Source organism: Canis aureus, chromosome 5, assembly GCF_053574225.1.
Source record: "Canis aureus isolate CA01 chromosome 5, VMU_Caureus_v.1.0, whole genome shotgun sequence".
Classification (NCBI taxonomy): domain Eukaryota; kingdom Metazoa; phylum Chordata; class Mammalia; order Carnivora; family Canidae; genus Canis; species Canis aureus.
This window is the reverse complement of record NC_135615.1, coordinates 71,966,340-71,984,035: the sequence shown is the minus strand read 5'-3', so window position 1 is coordinate 71,984,035 and position 17,696 is coordinate 71,966,340. Positions and strand designations below refer to the sequence as shown.

Below are 17,696 nucleotides of genomic sequence, written 5' to 3'. Positions count from 1 at the left end.
TGTACCGCACTGTCTCTGTGTAGACCCTGGTGCCCCCGGGGTGGGGAATCTCATCCTTGTGGGACAGGTGAGAAGACAGAGGCTAAGAGGAGGAGAAGGACCCACCCAAGCTCACGCTGGAAACTCCTGTGGTGGAATCTGCACCCAGGACAGGGAGGTGGGTCCCTGTCTTCCTCACAGTGTCTCCACCACCCCAACCCTAGAAGGAGAGGGGGCTCAGGGTTCCGCCGAGTGAGCAGTCCGTCAGTGGAGGGGCGGGATACTGTTCTCTGATGGACCCAGGCTCATGTTCCTTCTTGGCCACTCAGTGGCTTGTGGCCCTGGGCCAGTCACTCAGTTGCTCTGAGCCTCAGTTTCCTCCTCTAAAATGGGGGCAATGGCAGCTTATTAGGAGGATGGAGGCTGAGGCAGGCACAGGTGTTGAGCACGCAGTAGGTGCTCAAGGATGGCTATGCCTTCCCATCCCCACCTTGAGACTGAGGCTCTGGCAGGGGCTTATGGTCCCCTCTGTGGGGTCGCAAGCTCCCACTGAGAGATGGTAGGCACAGGAGAAGAGGCTGGGCCACAAACCACCATAGCCCACCAGCTACCTCTCGGGAGAATGGACAGATTTCTCTACAGAGTGCAGCTGGGCCTTCAGCCAAGGCAAGCCTGCTGCCTGGACCCTAGGACCTGAGTCCTCATCATCCACAGTCACGCCCTGTCATCCTGTGTGGTCACTACACTCTCCCTCCACCCTGCCTAAAATACAACTAACTCTCTCTGAGCGCTCACCCTGCGCAGCGTGGAGCCCAATTCGGGGCTTGAACTCACGACCCTGAGATTACTATCTGAGCTGAGATCAAGAACTGGATGTTCAATCGACTGAGTCACCCAAGCGCCCCTCGCGCTTAATTCTGACAGCTAATGGTCGGCTACGGCAGGAACGGACACTGTGCCGGGTGGGTGGGTGATGAGGAAAAGCAGCCTGCCCAGGGGACGTAAACAGCCAGGGTGTGGGTGCCGGGCCCACCTGCTTCCAGGGCCCAGCTGTCACCCCCAGGCACAGACCAGCACCTGCCCGTCACCTGCTCCCCAGGTCCCTTCAGCTCACCCCACCGCCATGCCGGGCCTCCAGGAAGGTGCTACCTGTCCCTGTGGCCCCAAGCACACACTCGGGCACGCTCACACATGCACAAGGGGCCTTCTCCCCAGACGTGTCTCCATGTCCACGCTCACACCCACTTACCCCAGACTCCTTCCTGCATGGGGTCCCCCTGGAGCCTCCTCCTACCACCCCGTTTCTGGGTATGTTATGAAACTCGCCATCGGATGTAAAGATGAAGAGAAAGAGAGAAGCAGAGGAGCCAAATTCTGTTGCATTTATCAGTGCCAACAAAGCAATATTTCAAGTGATAATTATAATAATTAAAAAATCTGTTGTCATTGGTAGGGAGGAAGGTGCTGCCCCCATAGCCAGCTGCGGCGTGACAATCTGGCAGACTGCACAGATAAGGAGATCCGGTTCCAAACCCTCCTCGAGCCCCACAGTAAGACTACTGGCCACTCTGGTGCTACTGACAGGGTGACAGACAGCCCAAGAGAAGGGGAAGCTGTGGGCCATCCTTCCAGGGGGACGCATGAGACCCGACAGCCCTCACCTGTACGGCCTGGGAGCCCGCGTCTGAGCCCGAGGGGACAAGGGGACCCAGGCCTCTCAGCCTCCACCCTGGGCTGATGCTTGCCATGTCCCTGTCCTAAGGACCGTCCTCCCTGGGTTGTGGGTCTGGAAATCCACCCGTGGCTCCCGTGGCAGGGGTGAGTCACCTGTGGGCTCTGCTGCCAGCCTGGCCCGGGCTCTGCCCATGACCCACCCTGTGACGTGGGTGTGCCCCCACCCACTCTGCATGGCCCCGGCTCTTGGCCACCCACAGACACTTTCCGGGCCAGCTCCTGACATGAGGGACTTGCCCAAGGTCACAGGCTGGTGAGGAGGTCGGGATAGGAGGGGGGTCGTGGGGGCGGGGAGGGAGCAGCAGGGGTCCCGGGGAGACACAGCAGAGGGGTCCTGCACTTAGACAACGAAGCCAGTGCTTTACCGGGGCGCGGCCACTCCTGGGGCCACCAGCCAGCCCGAGAAGGCCCCAGGGGTGGTGGCCTGGGGGGGGGCGGGGAGGGAGCGGCCTGCTTTGCATAAAGGCTCCGCCTCCGCCAATCAGCTGGGCCCTCGGGGGCGGGGCCGCCAGGGCTGACCAATCACCAGGAGGCCGGGGCGGAGGCCGGGGGCGCAGGGACCTCCCCGAGGGCCCTTCCCTCCTGGGCCTCCTGCAGTCCTCGCCGCAGCCCGGCGCCCGGGGCGGGGGTGGCCACCTGGGGGGGGGCAGCCGAGGCCCAGAGCGGCCACCTGGCTTCCCCGAGGTCACGCGGCCGGTCACCGCAGAGCCGGAGCCCAGCCCGGCCGAGCGCCCCCCTGGCTTCCCTCCTGCTGCCCTGGCCCAGGGCCCTGCGGACACCCCGACCCCAGCCTGTGCTCTGGGGCCAGCGGCTCCCCCCACCTCACTGCCTACCCACCCCGCCCCCAGGGCTTAGCTCGGAGACGCCGCTGACCCTAAGCCCCCTGCCCAGCCTCACCCCTGAGCCCAGACCCTTTGCTCCCGCTGCCCCCGCCGTGGGGTCAGGGACACACAGAATGTCGGGGCTGGCAGGGGCCCCAGGAAGTCTGGCCCGTCCCCCTGGGGGTGCAGGTGGGGGCAGTGGTCCCTCCCTGGCCGTGCTGTGCGCCTCCCCTCCATCCCAGAAGCCCCCAGGGCCTGACCGGGGCTCTGCCCTTCTCCCTGCATCTCTCCTCTGCTTCCTGCCTCACTTCCCAGAGCAGATGCTGCAAAATCCAGGTCTGAGGTTTGATTTACAGACTTGCTGGGAGGGAGGGCGGCTGATGATTTACTCTGCCGGGAAATGTTTGCTTCTCTGGAGGGATCTCATGGCCCGTCCCCACCGAAGGCTGGGAGTTAGGAGGCTTCCCTCTCCTGGGAGGTGGCCGGGTGGCTTTGGTGAGGTAACAGAGGCAGAGGAGCCGAGGGGGGCCCATGCGGTGAAGAGCAAGCATAGACAGTGTGGTTGGGGGGAAGAAGATAGACTTAGGGGTCACAGGGCTTTGAGTCCTTGCTCCACCACAGACACACTGTGTGACCTTGGGCAGGTCATTTAACTTGTGTGGCCCTTGATTTTCTCATCTACAAGATGGGCATAATCACATAGTAGGGTTGGTGACAACATCTGCCTCCCAAAGTGATAAGGCTTGGGTGAGGGGGTGTATATAAGTGCCTGGCACATAGTAGGTGCTCAGGAAAGTTGATTCTCCCCTGTAGACCATTTGAGGTCTCCTTTCCCCTGCCCAGATCACCTCCTCTGGGTCTCCCATCTAGATTTCCTCCAAGTCCCCCCAGCCCCAGACTCTGCCCTCAGAGAGAGCAGACCCTGTCCGTTTTGCAGATTCTACCTCCCTATGGCTCAGTAAAGAGGACACAGTCCTGTTGGCAGGACTGCACCGGCTCCATGCCAGGGCACCAGGCACAGATGGTGCGTATGTTCTGGGATTATTAGCAGTGTGGCTGCTTCCTTGCTAATGAGTTAACAAATCTTGTCTGGAGAGGGCCCTTGGCAGAGTTAGGGGCCTCCAGGGCTCAAAGTTCTGCTGATCTAAGGGGTCAGCAGAATTCTTTAGCCTGTCTGAATTCTAAGAAGAAAGGAGGGAGTGGTGGCACTGGCCTCATTAGGGTGGATGACCCAGGGTCTGATGGGGCTGGGCTTGGACCCCTGGAGGGAGTGGGTGGGAGGCAGCTCCACTGGCTCTGAAGGGATCTCCCCAGACCTCCAAACTATACTTCCATTCTCAAAGTTGCCATTGCAGCCTGCAGGGTGCAGTGTCAGGAAGTGGGGGGCTGTAAGATGAGAGTAGTGATCCCTCCCTCACTCGGGTGTGGATTAAATATGTGAGGAAAGGTGTTATCTGAGGTGCTCCGTGAGGACATCTGTGATTAGGGAGCAACCACATCCAACTCCATGGCGGGGAGAGCTGTGGACTCAGGAGTCCACTCCTTGGCTTCAGTCCCTGCCTGGCCTGTATCAGTGCCTGAGGTTTCAGGAAAGGGGGCTCATCTTTCTGTGCCTCATTTTCTTCATCTGTAAAATAGGATAATAATAGATCTTTCTCACAATGTCATTGCGAGGAATAAATGAGATAGTTTGGGTAAAGTGCTTAGGATAGAGCTGGGCACAAATTAGCACCAAGTCAGGTGGTGTTGTGTTGACAATGTCATCATCCAGGCTTTTCTCTTAGCCATGTGCACACACATACACTTCTCCTTCAACCACATGGCTCAGGGGGCGCAGGACTCTTTCGAGTTCATCCCAGTGACGAAGTACAAGGAGGCCTCTCCCTATCCAGGCCAGGGCAGCCATTCTCATGACGGTGTGGATGTCAGCAGGGCCTCAGTGGGGCCAGGTCTCTCCTCCCATCTCTCCTCCAGCTGCTTCATTTTTTCACTGAATTTGGACTGACAGCCAAAGGCACCTGCCCTTAAGGGAGAGGGGATTCATGGTGGCTTTGAAAAATTTTGAACTAATTGTTAATAGCTAACAATTTGAAGATTTCATTAAAAAAAAATCCAGACTTCTGGCTTGTCTTGGAAGTCAGTGTAGATACTGGGTTGGCATTCACGAAGCAAATCTGAGGGAACTGAGGAGCAATGGCCCTGTGGTTGGAGGCCCGGGGTCTCCGGAGTCCCCACTAGCTTGTGTGAGTCTTGCCTGTTGGGTACCTGATGACATATTAGTGTGTGACTGAGCCCCAGAGACCCTGGCCTGGTCTCTGGACAAGAGGGTAAAGTGAGGCCACATGGCCAGGGAATATCTTCTGCCTACACTGGAATGTCAGCTTCTCCAGGGCAGGAACTGGCTGTGCCGTGTCCACCGGTGTGTCCTCTGTGGCCAGGATAGTGTCTGGCGTATGGTAGGTGACCAATAAGCTTTGGGTACATGTTGAATTTGCTGTCATTCAGTGAGTTGGAGGCACCTCAAGAGCTCAGACCTCATCTCCCAAACCAGAAGCTTCTTCAGCTTCAGCTCAATTTCCGTAACTATCAGATCCCAAGACAGGGTTCCTGACCCCCAAATGTTCTTTTTCATACACATACATGTCTATTGCCTCAATCAACTCAGATGCTTTTTAGCTCATTCCAACTTAACCCTGGAGAGGAAGGAGACCCTTCTACAGAAACGATCACTTATTAACAGGGCATTTTGAATATGAGAACAGTTGTTTAAAATTTCTTTTATCACTAACAAGAAAACAATGAGACCCAATGTGCTACCAGCTATCCTCTTTTTTTAAAAAAGGAAGGGAGCAGGGAGCTCGATGTGGTGCTCGATCTTAGGACCCTGGGATCATGATCTGAGCCAAAGGCTCGATGCTTAGCCAACTGAGCCTCCCAGGCACTCCAGCTATCTTAAATCATAATAATAAAAAACAGCTTTAATAAAGTGTAATTGGCATATAATAAACTTCATATATAGATAACCATTGAACATCATGGGGTGTAGGGGCACCAATCCCCTGCCCAGTCAAAAATCTGCATATAACTTTTGACTGCCCAAAAACTTAACTACTAAAGTCTACTGTTGATGGGGAAGCCTTACCGGCAACATAAAGTTGAGTTACACATATTTTGTAAGTTATATGTAATATATACTGAATTTTTACACTAAAGTAAGCTAGGGAAAAGGAAATATTCTTGAGAAGATCATAAGAAAGAGAAAATACATTTACAGTACTGTATTGTGTATTTTGGGAAAAAAACACCAAACACATGTAAGTGTACCTGCGCTGTTCACAGCCATGTTTGCTCAAGGGCTTAAAATATGTATTTTGATGAGTCTTGACATATGTGTATATCATCTTCATCATAATCAAGATAAAGAACATACCCATCACCCCAAAAGTTCTCTTGTGCCCCTTTATAACCCTTCCCTCCCAACCCATCCTCATACCGCCTATTCTAGCCTCAAGCAACAACAGATCTGCTTGAGGCTAATTTGCATTTTCTAGATTTTTATGTACATGGAAACATATAGTATTTACCTGTTTTTTTTTTTTTTTTTTTGTCTGGCTTCTTTCACTCATCGTAGTCATCTCGAGATTTTTCCATGTTGTTGCCTGTCAGTACAGTACTTCATTCTTTTTTATGGCTGAGGCATATTCTATTGTACGAATATACCAAAAGTTGTTAATGCAGTCACCTGTGGATGGACATTTGGGTTGTTCCCACTGTTTGGGTATCCCATATAAAGCTGCTATAGACATCTGCGTACGAGTCTTTGCATAGACATAGATTTTCATTTCTCTTGGCAAATTCCTAGGAGTTGAATAGCTGGATAATATGCTTAACAGACGCTCCCAAATTGTTTTCCAAGTACATGTACCATTTCACTCTCTATCAGCAGTATGAGAGCCCTAGTTCCTCCACACTCTTGCAACAATCCTTACAGTTTTTTTTACTTTTTGTTCTTCTAACAGGTGTGTGATGATAGCTCATTGCGGCGTTGCTCTGCATTTCCCCTTTACCTTATGACTAATGGTGTTGAGCCTCTTTTCCTGTATTTATTGGCCATTTGCATATCGTTGGGTACATGTCTAATCATGTATTTTGCCCATCTATAAATTGGGTTTTTTAAAATTATTGAGTTCTAAGAGCTCTATATAATCTTTATCACATTATGATTTACAAATACTCTCTCCCCATCTGTGGCTTGTCTTTGTAGTCTCTTACCAGCGTCTTTTTGAAAAGCAGACATGTGTAATGTTGATGTTCAACTTATCAATTAGTTCTTTGATAGATCTTGCTTTTGATGTGCATCTAAGAAATATTTGCCTAAGCCAACATCACAGAAGTTTTCTCCTGTGTTTTCTTATGGAAGTTTATAGTTTTGGGTTTTACATTTAGGTCTGTGATCCATTTAAAGTTAATTCTTAATAGATGGCGTGAGGTATGGATTGAAGTTTTTTTTTTTTTTTTTGCATGTGGATGTTGAGTTGCTCCAGCACCATTTGATGAAAAGACTGTCCATTCTCCACTGAATTGCTTTTGCTCTATTGTCAAAAAAATCAATTGTCTTTATATGTTTGTAGGTCTATTTCTGGACTTTTTAATTCTATTCCCCTGCTCTATTTTTTTTATTTCTTTTTATGCCAACACCACATTGTCCTAATTACTGTAGTTTTATGATAAGTCTTGACATCACGGAGTGTTAATCCTCTAACTTTGTTCTTTTTTTTCAAGGTTGTTTTAGTCATTGTAGATACTTTTTGTTTCCATATGAATTTTAGAATCAATTTGTCAATTTCTAAAAAAAAAAAAAAAAGCCTGTAGCTTTCTTCATAATTCTGGTGCTTAATTTTGTGGAGCTCCTTTGATCTGTGGGATTATAGTTCTCATTAAACTTGGACAATTTTCTATTATTGTTTCAAATACTTTGCTTCCCTCCCACCACCGGCCCTCCTTTGAGGACCCAATTCTATGTGTACATTAGACAGTTTGAATTTGTTCTACAACTCACTGATGCTCTGTTCGTTTCAAAAAATTCTTTTTTTCTCTGCTTCAGTGTGAACAGTTTCTACCATTATGGTGTCAAGTTCATTAATCTTTTCTTCTGCAATTTCTAATCTGCTCTCAATTCCATCCAGTGTATATTTCATTTCACACATTATAGTTTTCACCTCTAATGTTCCACTTGATCTTTTTAATATCTTCCATGTCTCTACTTCATTTTGCAAACATATGGAATACAATTATAATAACTTTTAAAGTCCTTGTCTGAGAATTCTATTATCTGTGTCACTTCTGAGTTGGTTTTGATGGATTCATTTATCTCCTCATTATGGATTACATTTCCCCACTTCTTTGAATGCCTGCTAATTTTTACTTGAATCCAAAGCATCGTGAATTCTACCTTGCTGGATGCTGGATGGTTTTGTCTTTCTGTAAAATTTCTCAAGCTATTATTTTGGGGTGTTGTTACTTGTTGACAGTTTGATCTTTTCAGGTCTTCCTTTTAAAAATTAAAAGCAAGGAGGAACTGAAGTCATCTTTAATGTAGGGCTGTTTACTGCCCACTGTCTAGGCAAAGACCCTTCTGTGTACTTTCCTCCAATCCCTGTGAACCGTGAGGTTTTCCAGTCTGGCTATTGGGAATAGGCACTATTTCCAGCACCATATGAGTGCTGGCACTCTTACCTCTTGTTCTTTTAGGTGATTCTTTCCCCGGTACCTGACAGTTTCCTGAAATGGGAGCCTTCATTAGTACTCAGCTGAATACTTGAGAGGGACCTTCTGCAGATCATCAGGGTTCTGTTTCTGTTTTCCTTTCTCCTCCTGCCACTGTGTCTTGTGAACTCTGTCTTCTTTGTTCCTCTTTTTTTTCCTCAGCTCTGTCTCTTCAGTTTAGTTCCACCTGGTTCCTCCTCCTCCATCATGGCCTAGAATTCTCTCTGGATGGGAAGCTGGGGACTCTCTGGTCTCACCGTTTTGTGCCCCATATCTGTCCTCCATTGTCCAGTGTTCACCATCTTCGTACTTTACTGCTGAGCCTCAGTTTACTTAACCAAAAAGGGGAATAATTACAATAATTACCCTCCCTGCCCCCCCCAAGTTTGTGAGGATTAATGAGATAATCTACTAAATCACTAAGCCCAAAGCTGTATTCACTAAATGCTCAATACACGGTGGCTGCCATTATCACTACTACAACTGCTACTGTTCAATACCAGTGACTGAGGAGATGCAGAATGGGCAAAAGCTACCAGGAATTCAGAAATGCTTTCCATGAATTTCTTCATTACTATAATGGCAATAGCACACAGTACAATAAAATAGTGGCTTGTTTTGTGCTAAGCCAAGTATTCCATGTACAGGCAGTGCTTGGTGCTATTAGGTACAAGATATACTACAGATGGATTTGAGGGCCACCCCCAGGAGTTAAATAGCTATACTTTGATCTGGATCGAGTGAAAGCCAAGGGGTATCTCTGACCTGCTTAGTTAGGGCAATGTTGCAATAGCAGGAGTTTGGGAGTCTCCGGGGTCCAGCTTAGTCTCCTCCCTTACATCCTTCCCCCACTCTGCCCTGCAAGCAGGTGAGTCCTTCCTGGATTTAGAGCTGGGCCCTCCTCCCCTCACCCATTCCCGAGTCTTAAGCACCCATGGCTGAGGTTTATAGTTTTTCCTCTCCTCCAATGAATATGTAATTGTCTCATAGAATGAGCCAAGATGAGATGACAGTTGTAGTAAAACTGGTACATTACATTACTCTACATAGTTGCTTAATGAACATGTGCCAACACATGGCTGCCCACCCTCTTCAGCCCCAGAGCCAAAAGCAAATGAAACACATTCCATGGTATTATTTTATTAGCTGGGGGTGGCAATGGGGAGAGGGAGGAGAAAGTATGGGACAAAGACAGAAGAAGGAGAGAGCTTGAGGGTGTGGGAGACAGGTGTAGGGTACGGGTAGACAGGATGAGGGAAGGCAGAAAGGGGGGAAGAGGGTAAAGGAAAGAAAAGAGTAAGCTAGGAAGGGGGAAGAGGCAAGATGAGATCTGAGTTTGGATTTGACTCTCCAAATGCCCCTTGTAGGGAGGAGAACATTGGGTGGGCTCATGATTCCCATTGCGAAAACGAGGACACCAAAGTTCTCCTATGTACTACATACTGTCCTAGGTGATGGACAAGATAGACAGGATCCAACAATGGACAAGGCAGATAATGTAGGTCTCTGCTCTGTGGGGTTCACAGTCTTGTGTATTAAGCAGTAAATAATCACATCACGAATACGTGAAAGGACTGTTGAGCTTGTGATTATTTGCATGATTATTTTAGAAGAAGGATTGTGACAGAGCAGTTAAGGGAATCGGTTCTGAAGAATGGATGGCTAGATTTGAATCCAAGCCCTGTCACATTCTGACAGTGGGAACTTGAGCAAATTACTTAACCTGTCTGGGCCTCAGGTTCCTCATTTCTAAAATGGAGATTAAGGTATGTATTACATAGGGAGGTTGAGAGGCTTAAATTAGGTAATATGTCTAGATCACTCAGAAAGTGCTTGGTGCCTAGTAAATAATGACAGATTCTCCTTGACCTTACTTTGGACAGGTTCTTCTAAGCCCTCTTCTCACCAGACCTTGACCTTGAGCTGGATATCCATCCTTGTCAAGTTTGATTTTAGCATGAATCCTGCTAAGTCAGTTTCAAGAGAATCTCTCATCCGTGCTATCTGATCACTAAAAATCTTATTTGGTCAGTTTAGCAAAAATCTGCCTAAGGTTGGTGTTTCCACCAACACCCTCACCCAGCTTCTTGGCCATATAAAGCCCCACCTGTCCTTGTCTTTGGGATTGTGCTCAGTTCTACGCTGAAGTCCCTTTTTATCTATTGCAGTAGTTTCTGAATAAAATCTGTCCGTACCACTTTAGTGTCTGGCTCTGGTTTTCTTAGACAGTACTTTAAAATTTCCAACTTTGACTATAAAAGAGCTAAAAAGTAAAGCAAAGGATTAGGTGGCTGTGGTTTAGCTCAGAGGTCAGGACAGTCTTTTCTGAAGGGGTGTATCTTGAGCTGAGACCTGGAAGGCAATCTACATGTCAAGAAGAAGGAAGACAAAGTTGAAATGCACTCCCCCCCCCTCATTCTTTTCTGCCTGTCTAGAGTTCATTCCTCTTCTGATAGGACCAATCCCCAATTTTACTTTGAAAACAATTTCCACTCACGCTCAGTCTATCCAGTTGGGACTGACCCATCTCCCAGCTCCTGCTACCCAGGCCTGGCCATTAAGTTAATTTCACCTTCTGAGTGTAATAATCATTTCAGTCCTGGGAAGCTGACCTACACCAGACCAATAGAATATTACTAGGAACTTTTGCTGATCAACCTACTTTTCACCTGCTCCCTGCTCAGTGAAGAGTCTGTTTCTCCTTCATCTTTTGCCCCTCCCCCATTTGTGCACTTTCTTTCTCTCTCCCCCAAATAAATGAATAAAATCTTAAAAAAAGAACTTCTAATTCTTTACAACTGGTGTACTCCATGACTTGTTCCAGAGGCTTCACTTCTCATTATGCCTCATGTTTAACTTTATATCCATTTGAGAAGTCCTGAATCAAAGACCCAGGGACCATTATGACTGGACGGTTATGGAACATAAATACTTCTTAGTCCATTATCCTTATTTTGTTTTTTTCTAAATAATTGGCCAAATAATGTAAAAACATATTGTTATGGTAAAAAAAGTCTAATAATACAGATGAAGCAAATAGCTTTATTTTAAAGAATGGGAAATGAGTCCAAGAATCCCTATCTTGCAAAGAAGGATCTTAGGACAATAGTGAACATTTCTCTTAGCACCACCCATATCCAGCCACAATGGTTAGCTATTACTTTCATTATTTTTAAATTTATTCTTCATTTCAACCCTATGAGATAGGTACCCATATTATCCTTGTTTGACAGTTAAGACAGTCATGGCCCAGAGAAGTTAAGAAAAGTGTCCAAGATTATGTAGCTAGCAAGGGCAGAACCACGATATGAATTCAGGCAGTCTGGCTTTAGAGCCCATTCTCTCATTCCTGGTAACAATCTAGATAATTCTATCTAAAAGACAGGGAAACAATTGATCCCAGGAATCTGAAGAGAAAAGCCATCTGAGCTTCCACGGGAGCTGTCCGTGGTCCTGAAACCTACAAGGAAACTAACAGGTATGGGAGGAATCTTTTTCATCTTCTGTTCACTATCCTGACCTCTACCCACTTTCTCTTGCCCTCTGACTCATCCCACACCCTCAATGTTCAGGCAACTCTTGATTACACCCACTTGGTTTAACTTGACATTCATTCCTTTGCTTATAAGCTGCCCCAGTTGAACTTTGGACAAATAGTATTCTCAAGCCACAACAGTTTTTGATTTTTTTCTCTTGACCAAATCTGTGTTTATCCTTGGGCTTTAGGGAGGAAAACATAGTTCCTGCCCTCAAGGAGCTGTAGGCAATCTAGGGATATAATATATACAAGATATACATTAGGTAAGGGCTAAACATGCTATAGTGGCAGACATGACCCTACAGGATCTCCTTTAACAAAACCTTTTGTCTCTATGATTACTTTCCACCTAGAGTCTCTGAACACAGGATGCATCTCTTACCACTGGACCTTTTCACATACTGCTCTTTGACTGGCATAATTTCCCACATGTTTGCTGAGCTCAAGTCCTATTTCCTCCAGGAAGCCTCCTGTCATCCCTATCACTATCACCACGTCCCCCAGACTAAGTTTATCTTAAACTTTTGAGCCTTTTGATGGCAAAACTAACAATAATGGGAACATTAAAAAGCAATAAAGTATAGCGATATTCCATGTTAACACTCCAGTCCTTTAGATTCACTCTGGCGAAGAGAAGGAGCCCTAGGTTTAGAATGAAGAGAACTAAGATCTTTCCTGGGATTTCTCAAATAGGGGAGGAAGTTCAGGGTAAGTGATTTAAGAATTCACTCTTTCCACAAACATGCCTAGAGTATCTACCATGAGCCAAGAACTGGAGCAGATCCAGTGTAGGGATGGAGTGGATGCAGAGGGGAATCAGACCTGAATGGTAGGAGAGGATGGATGGCATCCATGGTAGGCAGGTAGGGAGGCCTGGACAGCTCAGAGGAAGGAGAGCCCTTCCAAAGCTGAGGGCACTAGGGAGTCTTCCTATGAGAAGGAGAATTTGAGTGGGTCAATGAAGAATATAAGATGGTATTGGATGCAGAGATCATTTTAGAGAGAGTAAAAGTCCTAGTTCTAGTGCTTGAGAGTCCGTGATTCTAGGCCCTGGGTTTTGTAATTCTGGATTCCATGGCTCTGGATTCTGTGACTTTAGATTCTAAATTTCTGGTTTAGAATTCTGTGACTCTGGGATGTCTATCTCTAGGTTCTCTGGTTCTAGATTTTACAATCTGTAGCTCTGGGATCTAGGATTCTACAATCTTGATTCTGGGTCATATAATTCTGGATTCTGGGTTCTGGGCTTTATTGTTCTGAGTATTGTCATGATTATTCTTCTTTAAACCCAAAAGCATGTGTTGGAGAAGAGGAGGTCCTGACATCCTTCCAGCTCCTCGGAAGAATGTTGTCTCCCTCTCCCTGCCAAAAGACAACTGATGAAACAAAGCCCCTCCTTCCCACCTTGTCTACAGTCTTCCTCCCAGTTTCTCTGGCCTAATGAGGTGCCCCATGTAGATTGAGGGACAAGCTGAGAAAGGTGTGGATAGAAGGGCCAGTCTACCCTTTCAGCAGGGCTAAAAATAAGTGTCTCTAAGCTCTGCCCTTTCCTAAGTGATGGATGGCCTGGACAGGGCTCTGCTCTCGGTAAAGAGGTCCTGAGTCCTGAAATAACCTGAGGACTTACTCCTTAGTGAAGAAGGAGAAGGAGGTAGTGTGATTTAAGGGACCCTTTAAGGCACTGCACACTGTCAGGGAGTTGTCCTTTTGGATTAAGCATTGCCCTACCCTGGTGTCATCCTTCAGGCTGCTTTCCCCAGCTTCTGCTAATGAAGGCCACTGATACTCCTGCCTACCCACTTTGTTCCATCTGAGACAAACCTAACAGGGACAGGAAGGAGTGAATTTAGTGAAACTCCTCCCCCTAACACACACACACACACACACACACACACACACACATGTGACACGGCCATCTTTCTCTGGGTCCCCAAAATTCCGGGTTCTCATGAGGGTGGCTTGACCTGAAGTGTGACTGGGGTTGTCCCCAAAGGTGTGAGTGGTGATCTTGAGATGGCATAGCTCTTCCAGAACATGTGGGTGACTGTCTCAGCAGTCTGCCATCCCCCCTGCCAAGCTGGCGGTAGTCTTACCCTATCTCTGGGCTGGTACCCCCACCTCAGGGAGCTTTCTGCCAGAGGGGTTCGGGACAGAGAGCTCACTCTTCTTTATTTGGTTTTTAGATTGTGGAACCAAAAAAAATTACATTTAAACTGTTTGCAGGGAGGTAATTTTTCCTAATCACTCACCCTGCTGCACACATCTCCACAACTTGATTACTTCTAATTAGATTAATTAGATGGAGAATAATTTCTTTTCTCTGGGAATATGAATGGAACAGCCCCAATGTCCCAGAGCCCAGAGTGGAGCCTGCTCAGATAAGATGTCTGTCCTCTGAGTGGTGGAGGGACTTGCCCAAGGTCACACCATAAGCCAGTTGAACCCCAATCTGTCTGATTCTGGAACCTTAACTCTTAACCATCACACTATTGGTCTTACCTGGACCATCTGCCCTTTCTTCCTTCCTGGGTGTGGGATCAGCGGACTGTACCCTCCCCAGCATCACGGGACCCAGGGAAGGCTCAGGAGCTGGGGTCAGGCTGTGGCTCACTGCACTGGCCTCCTGGATAAGCCCTTCCTCACATCCCTCTCTGAGGGTGGGTCTTGTCTATGCCCTAAATCACTGAGTCCCTTTCACCATAAACGAGGATGGGGAATGATCCTGGGAAACCAGAGAAGGCAAAATGCCAGGACAATTGCAAGAGTGCTGTGCAGTTGCTGGCTAAGGAACTGAGAGACGCTGGGAGTCACCTGGCCCTTGCCACGACTCACCCTAGGCACCCGTGATCTGCATCTAGGCATGTTGGTCACCAGCTGAGCTATGTAAACTGCTGCCTGCAGAGCTCGGCTGGCTGGCCCCCTACTGTGCTATAGATGAGGCCACTTGGTCCCACTCGCAGGCTCAATGTCCAAGTCCTGGAGAGGCCCTGACCTGTAGCAGGAGAGGATGGGGGTCAGGTGCATCCCTGGGGCTCAGCACCAAGTCCTGTACTCCATGCCAGGCACCGTACACATACTCACTGATGCCCCCCACCCCCATAGGCTCTGTGTCCTGCAAATACTTAATGAATCCCACTCTGTGTGGCCCTGCTGAGACAAGCACCCACATGCTCTCAAAGAGTCTTGCTATCCTGAGATCACCACCCTCACCCTCAAGGACCAACAGCTTCCTGCCTCTTGAACACAGTCATGCTCATGTGTATCCACACTCTGACACTAGTACACACATCTTTGTCAGTGACCTGCACATGTGTACCTTGACACTGTCACATACCCACAATTTAAGACAGCCACACACACATGTAATAAAGCCCACATACACACACAGGAGACAGGCATGTGTGTGTGTGCACATGTGCGCGCGTGCACACACACACATCTCACACAGATGCACTGACACTCAGGAGCCTTGCATGCTAATCCTAACACCACCCAGATGTGTAAGCTCCTGCCACCTTCACTTTCCTCATCTGAATATGAGTTAGACTCAGTTTCTTGGGGACCCTTCTGGCTATGGCATCCTGGGTTTTTTTTTTCTTTAATTTCTCTCTTTCTCTGACCCAGGGGCAGCACAGAGTGGCGTCACAAGCTGTCAGTAATGATTAGCCTTCATCAACAAACAGGTGACTCACCCTAGTAGCCCCAGGACAGAGCTTGATATGGAGTCTGGGCCTATGAACACAGGGATTTACTGCCCCTGCATGCACACACACAGATGCACAGGCACACTCTGCTCTCACGCTGGGACACATCTGTAGGAAAAGTCATTACCAGCTCGAAGTGATGGGATTTATGATCCAGAGCCAGTCCTGGGGCCAGGCCTGGCCCTCCCACCACCTGGGATCAGTGACCACCGTCTGTTCCTTTACTATTTCTCTGAAACATTTGATGGTGAGGGGGACCAGACCCAGAAGGCAAGAGAAAAATATCTGGAACCAGAAGCCTAAAGACAGATTAATCATGTCCTGTGGCTACAGACAGGTCCTGGAGACAGTTTGGAGAAAGGGTACAGCCAGGGGGCCTGGAGTCCCTGCTGGCTCACAGACTGGAGAGCCCACAGAGGGGTGACAGTGAGAAGCAGGGTGGTCCTTGGGTGCCCTGAGAGTGAGCACCCCCTTAAAAGTTTGTACTGTCCCCAGGTGCCTCCCTGGCCTGGCCCTGGTCCTACCAAGGGACCCTGCCTTGCTAATTGTGTTCCCCCCCTTCTCTCGCAGCAGTGGCCACCTGAGCTCCGCCTGAATGACCAGACAGCTACAGGTTCCAGGGCCAATCCTGTCCCAGCTGAGAGGGTTTAAGGAGTTTCGAGCATTTTTCCAAAAGGACACCAAAAATGGTCAATAGGTGATGCTCAACAGAAGATGCTCAACATCAGTTACCATTGGTGAAGGAAAAGAAAATTGAAACCATGTGACATAGCACCTCACACTTGTCAGAATGGTTAGTAGCAAAAAGATAAAAAATAACAAATGTGTTGGGGAGGACGTGGAGGAAAGGGAGCCCTCCACACTGTTGGTGGGAATGCAAATGAGCCCAACCACTATGGAAAACAATATGGAGTTTTCTCAAAAAAAAAAAAAAAAAAAAAAGTAAAAATAGATCTACAATACATATGATCCAGTAATTCCACTTCTGGGAATGTACCCAAAGGGAAAGAAAACAGGAATTCGACGAGATATATGCGCCCCATGCTTATTGCAGCATTATTCACAATAGCCGAGATATGGAAGCTGCCCAAATGCCCATCGGTGGATGAATGGCTAAAAAAGATGTGGTACATAAGCACAATGGAATATTAATCAACCATGAGAAAGGAGACCGTTCGGCCACTTGCGACCAAATGGATGGACCTTGCACACATTATGCCAAGTGAGATAAGCCAGACAGGGAAAGACAAGTTGTGAATGATATCACTTATATTTGAAACCAAAAAAAAAAAAAAAAAAAAAAGAAAGAAAAAAATCAAACATATGAAAACAAGAACAAGAACAGCGAGTGAAATGGTGGTTCCTCAGGGTTGGGGGTGGGGGTGCAGTGTTGATGGTGTTTACGGTTACAAAATTGTAATGAGTTACTGAAATACGTAGGTGTTTGAGCACAGCAATACTGTACTGTAAGTATGACATGTGATAAAATATCATTACGATGGCAACCATATTGTAATGTATAAATGTATCAAAGTAACAAGAAGTACACCTTAAATTTATGTAATATCACATGTCAAATTTATCCAATTAAAAAAATGCAAACTAAAAAAACCCCCACCTTATTCATGTAGAGTCTTTCCTGTCACCTGGAGTATGATATGAGAGTTCTATATGTATTAGCTGACCAAATGAAGGAGTGAATTAATGGATAACAAATGAATAAAACCCAATTATTTAATAATTAATTGGGTTTTTAACAAATGAATAAAACCCAATTATTTAATAATTAAAAAAGAGAGTTCCAGGGGTAGTTAATGGGATTGGGGGTGAAGCTTGCAGTCTGGCCTGGGTTTGAGTCCCAGGCACTGACTCACTGTGGGACCTGAGCCACCTCTCCTGTCTCTGGGCCCCAGGTCCTCATCCTCCCAACAGGGCAAGGAGCCTGCCCGGACCCCACGTGGGCTGACCAGGCCCAGGGGCATCTGCAGGTGCTCGGTGGGTGTTTATTCTCATCCCCTCTGGGGCTCCCGCAGTGCCTGGCTCCAAGCCAGCACCCCATAAATATTGATTAACCCGGAGAGAGAATGAGATGAGCTCATGCGTGGGTCTGGGCCTCGCAGTGCAAAATCTAAAACTGTGTTGGGCAGTGAAACA

At 47.6% G+C, this 17,696-nt stretch overlaps 1 long non-coding RNA gene across 2 annotated transcripts; it reads left to right on the top strand.

The window, feature by feature from the left end:
* Positions 1 to 2,398: 2,398 nt before the first annotated feature.
* On the top strand, positions 2,399 to 16,862 carry LOC144313514 (uncharacterized). 2 transcript variants are annotated; one of them, XR_013379157.1, is made up of 3 exons: positions 11,683 to 11,778; positions 15,463 to 15,521; positions 16,113 to 16,862. It is a non-coding gene; the product is annotated as an uncharacterized LOC144313514 (long non-coding RNA). The 2 variants fall into 2 exon arrangements; XR_013379158.1 differs by lacking the exons at positions 11,683 to 11,778; positions 15,463 to 15,521 and adding an exon at positions 2,399 to 2,870.
* Positions 16,863 to 17,696: the final 834 nt, after the last annotated feature.